Source organism: Saimiri boliviensis, chromosome 2 (assembly GCF_048565385.1).
Source record: "Saimiri boliviensis isolate mSaiBol1 chromosome 2, mSaiBol1.pri, whole genome shotgun sequence".
Taxonomy (NCBI): domain Eukaryota; kingdom Metazoa; phylum Chordata; class Mammalia; order Primates; family Cebidae; genus Saimiri; species Saimiri boliviensis.
The window spans coordinates 87672589-87690776 of NC_133450.1; the positions used below are offsets into that span (position 1 = coordinate 87672589).

The following is an 18188-nucleotide window of genomic DNA, read 5'->3' on the forward strand; positions in this document are numbered from 1 at the left end:
TATAATAGTTGGAGTGGTGTTGAGGAGCCGTGTAGAGAAATGGCAAGACGCACTGGATTCTGGTCTGGCTTGCTGAATACTTGCTGTCTACCAAGTACTGCATATTCAGAATATGCAACCCTGAAGATACACAGCAAATATCCCCACTTATAGATGGAAGAACTGAGGTTCAGGAAAGCTCTACGACTCATCTGAGGCCACAATGCTAGCAAGTGGAAAAGCTGAGATTGTAACCTCGGACTTTCTGACCTCAAAGTCTGTAGTTCTCTAGCTTGCGGACTTGGGCAAATCATTTAGCCCCTATGACTTCAGGTTCCTTAGTGATAAAATTGGGATGATAACAGCTGCCCTGACTCCCCCACAGAGCTGTTGTGAGGATCAAAGGGGAGAATGTCTGTGAAAGCACTTTAAAGCCTGTCACACTCTCCAAATACTTGTAAAGGCTTCTAATTGTTAGGTGGAGCTCCAGCAAGGATGGGCAAGATTGAGAGGTGACAAACGATAGATGGGTACACAGTATGATCACAGAAACAGGATGCTGGGAAGAACAGGGGACACTGTGGGACACAAAGAGTCACTGGGGAGTTTGGGGCCAGCAGGTGGAGGGCAGCAGAGTTTGATCTACCCATCCAGAACACTTAATCCTGGAGCCTGGGGAGCTCAAAGTTTGAAATAGACCATTTGAAGCCCAATAAAATGTTGCCCATTTCTCCTTAGAGACTACTTGGCAGTTAGTGAGTAAAGGAAAGTTCTCATCTTGAAGAGGTCAAGGCATTTGCACACAAGTCCATCATTTCGTCAGGTCTTTACCACAGCCTTAGGAAGTCTGTGTCATCCTCAATTTACAGCCGAGATTCTGAAAGCTCAGCAGAATGAAGAAATCTGCCTAAGGTCAGAGCAGAAAATACAGGAGCAGACTTTAAACCTCAGCCTTACTGAGCTTCCCACATAGTCTCTAGATTCTTCTGATTCTCTCTCCTACCTCCTCTCCTCACCCACAAATCACTAGCTGGAAAGAAAATGCAGACGTCCTAGTCTCACTGAATGAATATGCTGTGGCTTTAGATTAATCACTTAAACTCTCTGAACTTGAGGTTTCCCCATTTGCGCAATGATCTGGTTGAACTCTAAAATATTCTGTAAGGGTTGTCTCCCCTGAGGCCTTACTCAAGGAAAAAAAGCCTTGCATAAGCATAAATCTCTACCCTTGAAGTCCAGCCCCCAGTGCCCCTCAGCTGCATCCTATACCACAGGTGGCAGAGTTTGATAGAACACCACCCAAAGGAAACTTCTTACAGCTTTTGCCGTAGCCTGAAAAGAAACCATAGGTCCATAGATAAGTTGCTTTAACTGATCAGAGTTTTACTGATCACATCAGTACCTTAGTATGGGGTGATCTGAATGTGTTTCCCTATAAGGAACAAAGTCTCATAATCTGACATTCATCTAGGAACACAGGGCTCTTTTTTTTTTTTTTTTTTTTTTTTTCCAGTCAGAGTTTCTTTCACTCTTGTTGCCCGGGCTGGAATGCAGTTGCAACTTTTACCTCTCAGTTTCAAGCGATTCTCTTGCCTCAGTTGCCTAAGTAGCTTGAATTACAGGTGCCTACCACCATATCCAGCTAATTTTTATATTTTTAGTAGAGGCAGGGTTTTGCCATGTTGGCCAGGCTGGTCTTGAACTCCCGACCTCAGGCTATCCGCCTACACTGGCCTCCCAAAGTGCTGGGATCACAGGCGTCAGCCACCATGCCCAGCCTGACATTGCCCTTCTAGTTTTATCATTTGTCCCTTTGCCCTGTTGCCCATTTCTCTTTAGCGATGAGAACATGTTAGCCCCCCACCCCCAAACAAGGATAATAACACACAAATGGACAGGAATGAAAATAATTACCCAAAATTGGAGATGATAACTTTATGTCCAATAGTAAAAGCTCCCACTAAGGACCTATTTGCACAATCATCCTTAGCAGAATTACTGTATGCAGAGATGACTTTATCCCATTCTAAGATCATGAAAAGCACTGTCACCTTAAAGAGGATCACCGTTGGGGAGGAAGGCAGCAAATCACACTGCCATGTGTGTACCTATGCAACAATCTTGCATGTCCTTCACATGTACCCCAAAACCTAAAATGCAATAAAAATAGAGAGGATCACTGTAAGCAAGCACACGGTGCTTAGTTTTGGGAAAAGTACCTCACCCGCAGTGTTTTTATTGTCATTTTCTATTCCTTTTGCATAAGATTGTAAACTGCATGAAGACAGAGGCTTTTGTTTTTTGTTCACTAGAGCAGTGCCTGGTCCAAAGGAGACAATATATATTTTTTGATTGTTCCAAATGTCATTCCTACAAAATTGTTGAAAGAATTAGAGACTTGCGAATTTTAAAAGGGATCAGCGGTCAGAGAGATAAAGAAAAAGCATCCTGTTTTCTGGTTTGCTTATGTTTATGGTTACACCAAAGCAAGGGGCTCCAACCATCAGCACACACAGCGAGGGCTTTGGGGTCGGACTAACAGCTGCTTTCCAGCCCCTTCACTGATTGGCTGTATGGCCTTGGACAAGTCACTAAATTTCACTGAGTCTCGGTTTTTCATTACACAGTGTGTGTAACAATAGACAGGACTGTTCTGGGGAATAACTGAAATCTTCGCTTTGAGATCTGTCTGTCTAAGAAAATGCCTGGCACCCTAACAATCTGTTCTCATTCTCCTACAGTCCACATTGCACCCTCCAATAAAGTGGCCACTAAACGCATGTAGCTATGGAGCAGGTGAATGAGACTACTGCACCTGAGGTATTACAATTTGAATCATATTTAATTTTAAATGTGAAAGCTGAAAAACTGTAAAGTATTTTCCTCTTCAATACAACTTTATCCTATTTTGCTAAGACAGCATTTCCCTTTACCCACTGCATTGCATAGGCATCCTTACAATGCTGGAGTGCATGGATGGAACACCAGCAATGTTTCTAGCATTATTCACAAACACACCACCGATCCAGTCAGTGGACAGACCGACTCCATACAAATGATTTTTTTCTATGCACTAATGTAACATTATAATGCACTTATTTGACTATTTCATGCAGACAGCTCCAGTTATAGCAATTCGTATGCAAATTGTAATTGGTAAATTGGAATACTTATTTTAATTATAATTAAATTATGTTTCTAGTTGGAAAAAAGAAGTATGGGCAGATTTTCAAATTTAAAATGAAGGCATATTACTGAGGTGGTATTGAGTGGAGATACAGAAGCTACTCCCAAGACCCAAACAGTGAAGCATGTAAGAGACTAAATGAACGTGTGTTCCAAATCTCACAACATATGGCAATTGCGGTTGGCTGCCACAGAGCCAAACAAAAAAGCTGTTATGTTAAGAAAAAAAAAAAAAGATAATAACACGGACAATATTAAGAGCTATTTAAAGCAAACACACATTAAATTTGATAAGGAGTTTCTCTCAACAGCTAAAAAAAGAATCGAAGAACTAAATTAGTCAATTGCAGTCAGTATTCAATGTCCAACAAAAATTTCTTAAGCAATTTGTGACAGAATCTGATCTTATAACTCTGGTCAGGTGTAAAATGGCTTGAAATCTTCCACGAATATCCAAACCAAACCAAACCCAAACCCACATGTTTAGATGGAGAGATGGTAAAAGAAAGCATTTCAGTTGTGGAAATTTTGTTAGAAAACTCGGAGGAAGAGACTAAAAGTTACTTTACAAAAGCAAAATTTCAATTAAGCCATCAAACAAGTGATTGTAGAATGTAAGACTAACAATGTCAAAGATCAATTGATTTAAAATGTGAAAAAGAAGAAAGTGTTTTTTGTAAGCTTTAGACAAGCCACAAAGAATAAGAGACTGTGCCCAGTTGATTCTGGATATATTTGAGTTCATTTTTGCTTAAAAACACTTTCAAATTTACGTAGAAATGTTGTGTCTGACCTTAAGAAAAAAACCAACTCTATGTGTAGATAGCTTTGAATATTTTAGAAATGTCAAAGAGGAGTTTCAGCTAGATATGAAAAAAAAAAAAAAAAAAAAACTAGTTTTTATCAAGACAGATGATAGCCTAGCTATGCTAGGTTAAAAATCTAGATTTATCAGAATTTTACAACAAGAGACTGATTTTTCCCTCATTGCTTCATTCCATTGTGTCAGACACACTGAAAATATTTGTGCTAAGTTTTTTTTAATGAAAAGTATCATGGATACAGCTGTTAAAATAATTCCGTACATGTTGTAAAACACAAGTGAATGGTACTATTGAAAGAAACAGAAAATGATAAATTAAATGATTGTGTGCACTTTAATGTTGACCGCTTAAGAGTTGTGGAACATGCCGGGAGCGGTGGCTCAAGCCTGTAATCCCAGCACTTTGGGAGGCCGAGGCGGGTGGATCACGAGGTCGACAGATCGAGACCATCCTGGTCAACATGGGGAAACCCCGTCTCTACTAAAAAAAAATACAAAAATTAGCTGGGCATGGTGGTGAGTGCCTGTAATCCCAGCTACTCAGGAGGCTGAGGCAGGAGAATTGCCTGAACCCAGGAGGCGGAGGTTGCGGTGAGCCGAGATCGCGCCATTGCACTCCAGCCTGGGTAACAAGAGCGAAACTCCGCCTAAAAAAAAAAAAAAAAAAAAAAAGAGTTGTGGAACAGTTTTATAAAGACTTACAATACCAGTAACCCCAGTTCAAGATTTTCTTGAAACAAAAAGAATACAGTAAAAAATGGCAGCATGATTGATGTTTTGTCAATTACATCAGCTTGTATATGAATGATTTAAACTTAAGTTCTATGGAAAGCAAAAAGAATTTATGTTGAAGTATAAATTTTTCATAAAGCAAATTACTGATGCTTTTATATATTTTTTAAAAGCATAAATTGACACACCTATTTTAATTGTAATCAACTGTTAGGTAAATTGGCTGCAAAAACTAAGAAAAACGTGAACATCGCTATGTTTATATTGATAAACTTAGAATTGCTTTTCAACTTATGTAATACTCTTTTGAATTCAATGTTAATATTACTGACTTGATATAAGAGTTAATGAATTTATTTAACTTGGACAGATGTAGTTTTTTTTTTAACAGCTTGAATATATGAATCTACTTTTTCAATTATAAATTTTATAAAATCTAAGTATAGATCAGGTATTTCTTAAGAAAATTTAACATTTGAATTGAGATGTATTTAAGTATAAAGCACACAATGGAGTTTAAAGGCTTACTATGAAGAAAATAATGTAAAATGTCTCAATAATTTTTATACTTATCGGACATTGAGATGATCGTAATTAGGATAGACTGGGTTGAATCAAACACAATATTTATTTTTTTTTTGAGACAGAGAGTCTCGCTCTGTCACCCAGGGTGGAACACAATGGCATGCTCTCAGCTCACTGCAACCTCTGCCTCCCGGGTTCAAGTAATTCTCCTGCCTCCGCCTCCCAAGTAGCTGGGATTACAGGTGTGCACCACCATACCGGGCTAATTTTTGTATTTTTAAGTAGAGACCACGTTTCACCATGTGGGTCGGGCTGGTCTGGAACCCCTGACCTCATGATCCCTCCACCTCAGCCTCTTAAAGTGCTGGGATTACAGGTGCAAGCCACTATGCCCAGCTAAATCAAATACAATATTAAAATTAATTTTATTATTTCCTTTTTACTTATTTTAATGCTGCTTCCAAAAATTAAATTATGTATGTGCACTGAATTAGATTTAAACTGGACAGTGGGAATACGTAGGTACAAACGCTATGCCACGCACAGGGCTACCTCCTCCCTACCTCCTCAGGGGCTCCGAGATTTCTTCTTCACAATGTTCCGTCTAAGCCTGCAATTTCCTGTGGGGAATGGACAGTCCTATTCTCCCAATTTAAACTCACTCCGTATTTGCTCCTTTGGTTTTTAAAAGTAGGTCATAATTAGGTAATTATTTTCAAGTTTTGTTTTTATTTTCTTTACAATTAGATTTTCACGTAATTTATAGAATCAAACGATTCTATGAGACTTATTCCAAAAACAAATCATCCTCCTATTCAGTCTCCCACTTCCATCTCTTCTCTTTTCCAGTAGCAACCACTTTTAATTATTTTAACTGTTTCTTTGTTAGTTACCTCCATATATAAAAATAACAACCTTGCATTTCCTGCTTTTTGAATTTTCAATTTTAGGTATCATATAGGGAAAATAAGAAATTAGGTCTTATTCATCATCTCCCATTCGTTTATCACACACCACCACACCACCATTACTGCCACCCACATTCACACAAACTCTCTGTCTCAGGATCCCTTCACTATAATTATACCCTATTTCTTTTTAGATTAATACTCACTTTGTGCATTAGTATGACAATTTCAATGTTATTCATAGCATTGAACCTATAGATATGAAAAGTATAGATACAGTATACTATCTTTACTTTTTCCTTCTTGAACAATTTTGTTTTTCCTAAAGTAATGGTTTTCTCTTTTTTGTTTAGTTTTCTATTTGTTTCTAATTCAGCCTCTATTTTCTCCCAGTAACCCAAATCTTTCCTCTATGTATTCGGACACATGAGGGTGTTGTATTTTTTCTTTACTTGGATGAATCTTTCCTGGCATCTTCTGACCTGTCCCACTCTAGGTCTGCTTCACACTCTATTCCTGGGAATTCATTTCACCAAAGTTTTGAGAATTTCTTTAACCTCTTTCTTCTTGGGTCCAGTGTCTTTATGCTTTTATTTTTGTAAAGCACATTATCCAACAGCTAGCATCCTGGGTAAAGGTACATGAGAGTAATTTTTGTGAGCCCCTGAAAGTCCAAATTCTCTTTGGTCTAGCCTTTCTTTACTGATAGTTTAGTTGGGTACAGAAATCTAGTGGGAAAATATATTTGCTCAGGATTTTAAAAGATACTGTTTGGTTGTGTTCTGGCATCTGGTGGTGGTGTGAAATCTGATCCTTGATTCTTCATATATGGCTTGTTTCATTTTTCTCTCTCTCCTTCTCTCTGAAAGCTTATAGATTTTTTTTCTTTATCCTGCATTCTGAAATTTTACAATGATATGCTGCATGTCCTCCATTCTTTTCTGGAATTTGTATCATTCAAATGTAGGATATAAAAAGGGGGAAGTAACATAATTGTCTTATTTTTTCTTTCATTTATTTCATCTTTAATGTTTTTTTTTTTTTTTGCTTTATTTTTAAAAAGATTTTCTCAACTTTATCTTTTGAGATTTCTATTGAATTTTATTTATATACTATACTTCTAATTTTCAAAAGGTGTGTCATGGTTTGAATGTTTTTGTCCCCTCCAAAACTCATGTTGAAAGTTAATTCCCAACATAACAGTGTTGAGGGATGAGGCCAAATGGGCAGAGCACTCATGAATGGACTAATGACTCTATGAAAAGAGTAAAAAGAGCTTCTGAGAGTGAGTCACTTCTCTTCTGCTATTTGAGGAACAGCATTCTTCCCCTCTGGAGGATGAAGGCTCCAAGGTACCATCTTGGAAGTGTAGACCAGGCCCACTTGAGACACCAAACCTGTTAACACCTTGAGCTTGGACTTCCCAGCCACCAGAACTATAAGTGAATATATTTCTATTCTTTAGTAAATTACTCAGTCTCATTATTCTATTCGAGCAGCACAAACAACCAAGGTAAGTGTTCCTTGTTCTTTATTTTTTCACCAAAACCTCTTCTTGTTTCATGAATCCTCTTGCATTTCAGAGGCTATTAATAATAGTTGCTTTTTCCTTTCTGAAGTTTCATCTTCCTGCATTGTCTCTACTTCTTCCAAGTTTTACTGTTTTCTGTTAGTTGTTCTGATAGCTGTCATTCATGTTACAGGCTTCCTTAGGTGTTTACCAGTTCATAGCTGTTTTTTTCATATTTAAAAATAGGATTTAAAAAAAAACTGATTGGAAAATTTGTCCAAATGGTGAGACCTGCTGAATGTGGTATTCTGACTGAGTTATTTATTTGGGGAAATCTGGATGCCAGTATATATATATATATATATATATATATATATATATATATATATATGTGTGTGTGTGTGTGTGTGTGTGTGTGTGTGTGTGTGTATAGAGATATATATATATATATATTTTTTTTTTGAGACAGAATCTTGCTCTATCACTCATGCTGGAGTGCAGTGGCATGATCTTGGCTCACTGCAACCTCTATCTCCCCAGTTCAAGTGATTCTCCTGCCTCAGCATCTCAAGTAGCTGGGATTACAGGTGGGTGCCACCATGCCCAGCTAATTTTTGTATTTTAGTAGAGACAGGATTTTAGGATGTTGTCTAGGCTGGTCTTGAACTCCTGGCCTCAAGTGATCTGCCCTCCTCAGCTTCCCAAATTTCAGGAATTACAGGCATGAGCCACTACACCAGGCACAATCACAGTATCTTTAGAACTCTTTTCTTTTATGCTAGTTGCATTATTTTGGTCACAATTCATTTTTATTGATAGAAAATATTCTAGTTTCAAAGTTGTTACACTTGAAGTTGCTAATTTAAAAAATAAATTTTAAATAATCACTGAATAATCCTGCTTTAACTAAGACAATGAAATGTGGCTTAAAAAGAAGTACTCAGCACCATTTGCTCACAAATCTTTCAGAATTTGTTCTTAAGGTTTCTGGAAAGTTCTTATCTGTAAAGCACAGGAATTACTGAGGTCCATGAGAAAGCCTCTCTGGCACAGGCAATGGGGAGGTAAGCAATCATCATAAAGGAATCAATGTACATTCTGTATGGTGACTTGGACTACAAAACAATCTCTTCCCTTCTATGGTAGCTCAAGAGAGACATACTTCTAAGCAATGAGATATGAGGAGTCTCTGACTGTTATTTGCTGTTAGAATTGGTCTTCCCAGCTAATAACAGTAAATCTCTGGCACAGATGCTATTCGTCCTTAATGTCCTGTGACTGCAGGAAATTCTGTAAAGTTTGGATTTAGTTCAATTTATTCAGAAATGAAACATGTTTAATTAGGTTCACTACTCTGACAGAGTAAGGATATGCTGGTTTAGCATCTTTATAAAATCTATGTAATGTGTAGGTAAATCATACTCTTAAATCATACTTAGAATCCTACATTATTTAAACCACTATCTCTTTTAACAAAATGTTTATCATTAAAAACAGCTGATGAAACTATATCCAAAGGTATGATAAAGGAGACTAAGCTCTGATTGGTACAAGTGCATAAAGAACTTTTTAAAATAACTTTTAAAAAGTCAGTCAGTGAGAGGTAAGGAAGCCCACTTCTCATTCTTACTATAGAATTCTGGTCCAGGTCTGGACCAGATATTAACACTTCTAAATATTTTAGCAAAGTCCAAAGAGTTAAAAAGTCTTCTAGGCGTTTTACTCACCAGTGAGTAGTAGTGCTCTTCAGAATTTCCTAAAAACACAAAAACAAAGGCAAGTCCATACGTTTGATCAGATGTCAAAGTAATGGGAGGTGGACTATTATGTCAGCCTTGGTCAGAGCTCCTGCTGGCTTCTTCCTATATACTGATCACCAATTTGAGTAACAAGGACTTTGTGAGGGAATAGTATTTGATGGCTATGACGTCTTTTGGGAATTTCTTCCTAAGGGGAATATACGACATACAAGGGAGTAGGGAAAACAATACAGGAAAGCTGCTCTTTCCAGCCCAGAAGAAGTTGATGAAACCCATATAAGCATTTGAGAAGTCCGTGGGTATCCTTTAGCTGTGGATAGTGGCTAATGCAATCACCCAGAATCGACACTGTGGACCACAGCAGCATTTTCCTGTACAGCTCCAAAAATTCTGGATAAGGATTTACAGGATCCAATAGCCCATAGATAAAATGAATGGGGATACTTTCAGAGGCAAGAGCTCCCACCCAGCGCCTTCTAAACTGCTTCCTCTGATTGATGTGCTCTAAGAGACTGTCAGTGATGAAGTTCCTGTCATTGTTGCAGACCCCGGCCCACAGGTCCCACAGCTCACTCTCAGAGGGCTGAATGCATGGCCCAAAGACTGGCATGAGACCTCAAGAGAATACAAAGTAGTTCATCAGCCACATGAGGATGGGTGACAGCACACCTTCATCTTTGAGTAGGCTTTGGAGAAGGAGTGGACAGTGAATCTCAAGATACTTCCATTTGACAGACAGATGCCACAAAAGCGCTTCCACCATGCTGGCCTGCTCAGATATGGAATAGTGATATAGTCTCAGTTTGCCACTGAAGCCAAAGCCTAAAAAATCAAGGACAATCACTCAATGAAACCTCAAGGTGAGACCTTCCCAAATCTTGTACCAATCACGGCTGGATGTTGAAAAGCAATGTAAAAGAAACAATACTTTGGACTTCCAACCACATCCACAGAGCGTTGGTAGAAGATACGCAGTCCCATGCAAGTGAAAAAATTGCCTGAGGACTTCCACGAGTGAAGGGCAAGGGAGAGCTGAGGGGGTGGGATTGCAGGTATGCAACAAGCATGGGGATGGCCAACAGCCCCACCTTGACCTGCCACCCCCTCATCCTGATTCAGGTGAAGACCTGGGCTGCAAGACTCCATGTTTGGGGAAACCGGTTGTGCAAGCCGGCTAGTTGGATTTCTTAGTGTAGAGTCTTCTAATCTCTTGTCTAGAGTATCTAAAGCTGACTGCCAGCATTCTAGAAACAAAGTGAAGGGGCTGAAGAGGGAGAGGAGAGGTTTAAAAATTCAGCATGGACATCTTCACTAAATCTGTACCCTCAATTGCCTTAATGTCTCCTAGCCCTCAATCCTCTTACTAGAGAGAACAAACCTCAAAAATTCTGCTAAGGTGACACTAAGGCTATCACTCTAACAAACGGAATTGGTAAAGAGATTCGAAATCTAACTTTTTTAAAAAAGTCTTTGTTTTTATCCTTTCTTCATCCCACTTCCAGAGGTACCCAATGTCGTTAGTTTCCGAGCCTTTGGACGTTTCCGTGCTACAAGTTTCTTCTTGGATCTTTCCACTGCTGGCATAAGATACAACTTTTTCAAGCCTGATGAACCAGTTATTGTCGTCTGGATTCCTCAAAAGCAGATCTCTGGGCTGATTCACAACATGTTTATGTGTGGGTGTGATGCTGAGAGTTAGGAATGGGGGTGAACCAAGAAAGGAGAGAGATAGAAGAACGCATTATATTCTTGGCCACAGCTACGGGCCACTTGAATGTGAGCTGTCAACCAGGTTCCTCTAAGCATCCCACCACTTGACATCAAAAAAACCTAAGAGAGGCACTGTCAGTTTAGAGTTCTATGAAGGTGTCTGGAGCATGCTCAAAACTGGCCTCTACAGTTATAGCTGAGACAAGAGGTGAGACTCAGAGGGTTTGTTGCAGTTGTGCTGAATCTATCCTCTATCTGTAGATCAGGTTAGGGAGAATGAGCATCTGAACAACACTGAATGGCGCAACGCATTAACCAGGTATATATATATATATCTCTTAATTATTTAGGCCTTCTTTAACTCGCTTGGCAATATTCAGTATGTTTTGTACTTCTACGGGTATTGCGCTTCTATTAACCCACTTTTCCTTTGCTGTGTCCAGTTCACTGTGAAACAATTAAAAATTGATTGACTTCCAATATCATTTTCTTTTATTTGCAAGATTTTCATTAGGTCCTTTTCAATAGCGTTTAGCTCTCTGCTTATGTTCCCTATTGATTCGCACCTGTTTCTCACTAGGTATTTTAACAGTTTTTTTCTACTTATTTGAAACTCCATGTCTGATAATTCAAACATTAAAATCGTCTCTGGGTTGGCTTCCACTGACCTCTCTTAACCACAGGTCTTATCTTCTTGGTCCTTCATATATCTCTTTAATTTTAATTGTATGGTAGTAATTGTATATTAAAGAACAGTAGCTTAAAAGGTGCTAACATTGGCCAGGTACGGTGGTTTGTACCTATAATCCTAACACTTTGGAAGGCTGAGGCAGGAGGATCATCTGAACCCAGGAGTTCAAGACTAGCCTGGGCAACATAGTGAGATCCCATCTCTATGAAAGAAAAAAAAAATTTAGGTGCTAATATTAACCTCCAGAAAAGGGCATACCTCTTTTGGGTCAGTTCATGAGCGTGGCAGGCTGAGTCAATTTAATCTGTAGTTGGACCTGGTTGCAGCTTTAGCTAGATTTACTCCTTGGCTGCAAGTATTTTGAGGAAGGGATTAGAACTTTCCCTCCAACTGGGCTTGTGAGCACTGGAGGGACTCTGAAGATCTCTTTGTGCTTTATTGCCCAGCCCGCGTGTTTTAGCTACGGGAGATTTACATCTGCTTCAAGCCAGACTTTCTGCTGGACAGCTCTCTCTGCTCTCCAGTTCAACTTCCAGACTTTTACTCCTCAGAAGACTCCTTTCTGCTCTGTCCCCAGGTATTGGAGAGCCTCTGCAGTGCATTCAGAGTGCCTCAGATGAATATCATTCAGCTGTCTTGTCTTGCCCAAGGCTGGGAAAATTTGAAATGGCATGCAAAAGATATCTGATATGTTTACCACTGCCCTTCTGCTTTCAAGCCTTCAAAATGTTGCTACAATCATCTCCTTTCCCATATGCATTGTCCTTGTGGTTTCTTCTTCTTCTCCTCCTTTTTCCTCCTTCCTCCTCCTGCTCCTCGTCTTTCTTCTTTCTTCTTCTTCTTTCTTCCTCTTTTTCAGACAAGGTCGTACTTTATCACCCAGGCTGGAGTGCAGTGGTACAATCTTTGCTCACCACAACCTCCGCCTCCTGGGTTAAAGCGATTCTCCTGCCTCAGCCTCCCAAGTAGCTGGGACTACAGATGCGTGCCACCGTGCCCGGCTAATTTTTGTATTTTTAGTAGAAACGGGGTTTTGCCATGTTGGACAGGCTAATTTATTCTTCTTAAATATATATATTTAATATCACAAATTTAAGATATATTTAACGGTTTTTGGAGGATGCACAGTTATATCTATTCTCACTAATCCAACATTTTTCCGTTTGCTTTCTGAGTCTTTTGTTGTTGTTCTTGTTGTTAAGCCTTTGCATATTTACCTATAATTATGATGTATATTAGCCCAAAAGATCAGCCTCACTTCTATACTCTAATTCTTATAAATTCAGATCCACAGATATAAACGCAAGCCTTTAAAGTAATTCATATAATCTTGATAGCTCTTCAAAGGGGTGCAGTTACCAAGGTATTTATTTATTTATTTATTTATTTATTTATTTTTGAGACAGAGGGTTGCTCCTGTTGCCCAGGCTGAAGTGCAGTGGTGCAACCTTGGCTCACCACAACCTCCACCTCCTGGGTTCAAGTGAGTCTCCTGTCTCAGCCTCTCAAGTAGCTGGGATTACAGGAATGCGCCACCATGCCCAGCTAATTTTTTATTTTTAGTATAGACAGTGTTTCTCCATGTTGGTCAGGTTGGTCTTGAACTCTTGACCTCAAGTGATCCACCTACCTCAGCTTCCCAAAGTGCTGGGATTACAGGCGTGAGCCAAAAAAGCCCTGTTGGGTGGAGGAATCCATGCCTTTATTTAAGGTCCCACCCATATCCTCATGCAACAAATTTATATTTTCCAACTTCATTCTATCCAAACTTTAAAACAGAAACACAGAAAAACCATCTATAATTGAGAGGAAACATGCACTTTATCAACTATTATTGAAAAGGAAAAAAAAAACAGACTAGCTCTTTTCCTAAACAAATGGCAAGATCTAAGAGTGTTTTGGCAGAGTTTGGCAGTGCAATCACCAATCCCATATATTACAGCCAAAGACTGCTGGCAAAGCCCATGAGCAGGTCAAAGGCAGTGACACTCGGAGGCTGACTCTGGACTTCTCAGTCTCTAGCTACAATTCCTAAAGTGTAACACTCCTCTCTGACAAGCTCAGTCACTAAAAGTAGCCCATGCTCATAGTTCCTTCCCCTCCCAGTGATGAGCACATCTCTGCTGACCCCCGAACTGACTAGCCTGTATTTAGACATCAGTCTCCTGGTTTACTTAGGTCATGTGATCTGTGAAACAATGCTTTTCCTCCACTAGACACCACCATTCCCACAGTCCCCAGCTTTACCCCATGCTAGCTCTGGATGCCAGGTCTTTGCACGTCTCAAATTACTGCTACGCATTTACCTTAGAAGTGGGAATGACAGAATAGCACCCAGGCTCAATTTGTTAACAGAGATATGTTTTCTTGGCTCATTTTCCAAACGAAATTTGGTTCCACTTTAAAAGTCAAAGCTGTCATAAAAATGCCACACACACTGAGGATTAATCTTACACTCTAGAAACTTTAGAAACTCTCAAAATTAGAATTAGGCTGTGTGCAGCTTAAAAGGAAAAATAGGTCAAGGCACTTCTAAAACGTTACCTGTGAATATATCCTCCCACAATAAGTACCTTCAGCTCAATGTCCCTCCTTCAGTCTAGACCAAAGCAGAAGTGCCCATGACTGACCGTATTAAGTGCAGCATTTCCCATGTACCCATCATCTTTGTGTCATTTCAGTGGAAGCCTTCAATTCCTTTTTTTTCTTTTCTTTTCTTTTTTCTTTCTGAGACAGAGTTTTGCTCTTGTTGCCCAGGCTGGAGTGCAGTGGCGTGATCTCGGCTCACCGCAACCTCTGCCTCTTGGGTTCAAGTGATTCTCCTGCCTCAGCCTCCCGAGTAGCTGGACATGCCCAGCTAATTTTTTGCATTTTTAGTAAAGATGGGGTTTCACTATGTTGGCCAGGCTGGTCTTGAACTCCTGACCTCAGGTGATCCATCCACCTCAGCCTCCCAAAGTGCTGGGATTACAAGCATGAGCCACTGTGCCCCACCCTTCAATTCCATTTTTACACTCTCAGTCCCCGATCTATGGAAAGCCTGGTTGCAACAGACTATACCACGGCCTCTGCTCCCTCAAAATGCACCTCTTAAACCATGCTTCTAAGAAACCCTCTGTTATATTTTCTGAATCTTTCAAGAAATGATTCCATACCAACATAGCAACAGATGCTAAAGGACTCACTATTACTAGTTTCCTTTCAAGAGGATGAATATTACCCTCTGGGACTTGCTAGAGATTTGATGCAACAAGCAGCAGTAGGCTGGAGGAAAAAGGTGTGTGTGTGTGTGTGTGTGTGTGTGTGTGTGTCTATGTGTTTCTAGGCAAAACTTTTTGTGATGCACTCATATCTCACGGCCATCTTCTCAACCCAAACAATAGCTGGTCACTTATATCTTTCACTTTATGCACACTTATGTATCAACTGAGTGTTGATATGCTCAGTGCTGGGGATCCTGAGACCAATAAGACACATTATTTGACTACTGGGACTTACCATCTAGCTTGGGGATACATGAAGAAATTTAGGATGATACAGGAATCTAGGTATTTAGAATAATAGAAAAACAGACTGAAGAGGTGAGTGTGTTAAGAGAGGCTTCAGTGTTGTGCTGCTAATCTTTAACAGCACAGTCTTCAGGAAAAGTGAACAAGCTCTGATTTGTATTTGCCAATTTCTGTGGTGTAAATATTTCCATGGGTGCGGCTTTCAATGTTCCAACATGTCATCACTGAACAAGGAGTTGAGGGGAGATACTAACCCTTAGCTCTTCCAAGCCCATATAAACTGGATTTAGCACTCCACAGAGGCTTTTCTGGAGATGATTCTAACTTGAATGTTAAAAAATAAGAAAGCAGGCTGGGTGTGGTGGCTTACGCCTATAATCCCAGCACTTTGGGAGGCTGGCGCGGGCGGATCACCAGAAGTTTGAGACCAGCCTGGTCAACATGGCAAAACCCCACCTTTACTGAAAATGCAAATATTAGCTGGGTGTGGTAGTGGGTGCCTGTAATCCCAGCTACTTGGGAGGTTGAGGCAGGAGAACTGCTTAAATCCAGGAGATGGAGGTTGCAGTGAGCCGAGATTGCACCACCACACTCTAGCCTGGAGACAGAACAAGACTCCATCTCAAAATAAATAAATAAATTAATAAGAAGGTATTAATTGTCCAGGGTGGGGCGTACACAGAAGTGGAAAGAGCTGTCAAATTGGAGCAAAAACACTAGACAAAAGCATGCAGATGAGAAAAGTATGATGAGAGTGTAATTTGTAGGGCTAAAAAAAATGAATACAGTAGGAGCAAATGTCCTAAAATCTTCCAGGTAGGAAATGTTAGGAGACAAGACTACAGAGCTGATACAGTAAATTGCATTTAAGGCTTCAATTCTTTACCCACTTCTCTGAATCCATACCCTGTGCCATGGAATTTGACTAAGCCTTCCTTCTCTGGCTCTGGGCTTGGCTATGGGACTTGCTTTGACCAAGAGAATAAGGCAGAAGTGACAGTGTGCCAGATACAAACTGAGGTCTCCAGAGGATTTGTACATTTTCTTTCTCTCACTTCTCTTCCATTGCCAGGCAAAGAACATGCCTGGGCTGGCCCACTATTTCCAGGAGAAGGACGTGAAACATAGGAAGCAGAGTTGCTCCCAGTAATGTGGCCCAGCCAAGCCAAGGTTAGAGCCTCCAGCTGACATAGAGATACTTGAGCTATAATAATTAATGGTTGCTGGTTTTAGCTGTGATTTTTAAGGTAGTTTGTTACACAGCAATACCAATACAGCTGGGCTGCGGCTAGGTTGTGGAAAGCCTTTTATAAGTTGCTGTTGAGCTAGGACTTCATCCTATGGGCAAGGAATCCATAAAGCAGCTTCCAGCAGGGTATTGATATAGTCAAATTTACGTGTGGAAAGATCATTCATGCAGCAAGATGGAGGATAAATTGAGGGTAAGTGGCTTGCAGGAGGCCGGAACGTATGATAAAACACAAGTTAAAAGAGTATAATTCCTCGATCCAGCTTTTATAAACTCAGGGAGAGCATAATAATTCTACACAGATTAAGTAAGAGAAAAAAGCACCGGGCTGGGCCGGGCGCGGTGGCTCACGCCTGTAATTCCAGCACTTTGGGAGGCCAAGGCGGGTGGATCATGAGGTCAAGAGATCGAGACCATCCTGGTCAACATGGTGAAACCCCGTCTCTACTAAAAATACAAAAAATTAGCTGGGCATGGTGGCGTGTGCCTGTAATCCCAGCTACTCAGGAGGCCGAGGCAGGAGAATTGCCTGAATCCAGGAGGCGGAGGTTACGGTGAGCCGAGATCACGCCATTGCACTCCAGCCTGGGTAACAAGAGTGAAACTGTCTCCAAAAAAAAAAAAAAAAAAAAGCACTGGGCTGAGAGAGGCATGAGGTCAGGGATCACAAGAGAAGCAGAATTAATAAGATGGATGAACAGATGTACAGACAGACAGACAGATAGATAGATCGATAGATAGATAGATAGATAGATAGATAGACAGAGATTTATTATGGGAATTAGCCCATGTGATGATGGAGATGGAAAAGCCCCACAACATGCTATCTGCAAGCTGGAGAACCAGGGAAGCCAGTGAGATAATTCAGTCTGAGTTCCAAAGCCTCAGAACTTGGAGGGCCACCAGTCTAATTTCTGAAGTCTGAAGGCCTGAGAACCTTGAGCCCTGATGTCTGAGGGCAGGAGAAGAGGGAAGCTCTAGCTCTAGAAGCAAGAAAGAATTCACCCTTCCTCAACCTTTTTGTTACATCTGGGCTATCAACAGATTGGATGGTGCCTACCCACATGGGTGACAGTGATCTTCTTTACGCAGTCCACTGATTCAAGTGCTGATCTCTTCCAGAAACACCCACACAGACACATCCAGAAATAATGTTACCAACTATCTGAGTATCCCTTAACCTAGTCAAGCTGACACATAAAATTAACATTCAGGGCAGGAGACTGGGTTCTAATTCTGTCTTTGCCACTATCGCTTAACGGCTGTAGGTAACACAATACATGGCTTAAAGGGCTAAATAAATTTAGTAAGGAGTATCAGTGAGGAGGAAGGTGGTGCACAGGAAAGTGGAAAGAGGACAAATGAGACAGGCATGTGGGGATTCTGGTTAGAGGGAAGGAGTTCCATTGAAAAATGGAACCAGCAGACAAATGAATGTTACAGGTCAATTTAGACACCAGAAACTGGTGTATGCCCTATAATTAGGGATGGCATTAATGCATCTGCAGAGACATCTACTTCCTGGGTGTAGAGAGCACTGGACTCTCACGGGTACAGTGTAACCACACAGAAATATAAGGATAAATCCTGCTCCTGAGGAGACAGG

The 18188-nt window shown here is 40.3% G+C and overlaps 1 long non-coding RNA gene and 1 pseudogene across 1 annotated transcript in view; both read right to left on the minus strand.

The window, feature by feature from the left end:
* The window catches only part of LOC141583612 (uncharacterized), a 442534-nt gene that overhangs the window by 140162 nt on the left and 284184 nt on the right, over positions 1-18188 (minus strand). The gene's annotated exons all lie outside the window — the stretch shown is intronic.
* LOC141583611 (mesoderm-specific transcript homolog protein pseudogene) lies at positions 8197-17153 on the minus strand (annotated as a pseudogene).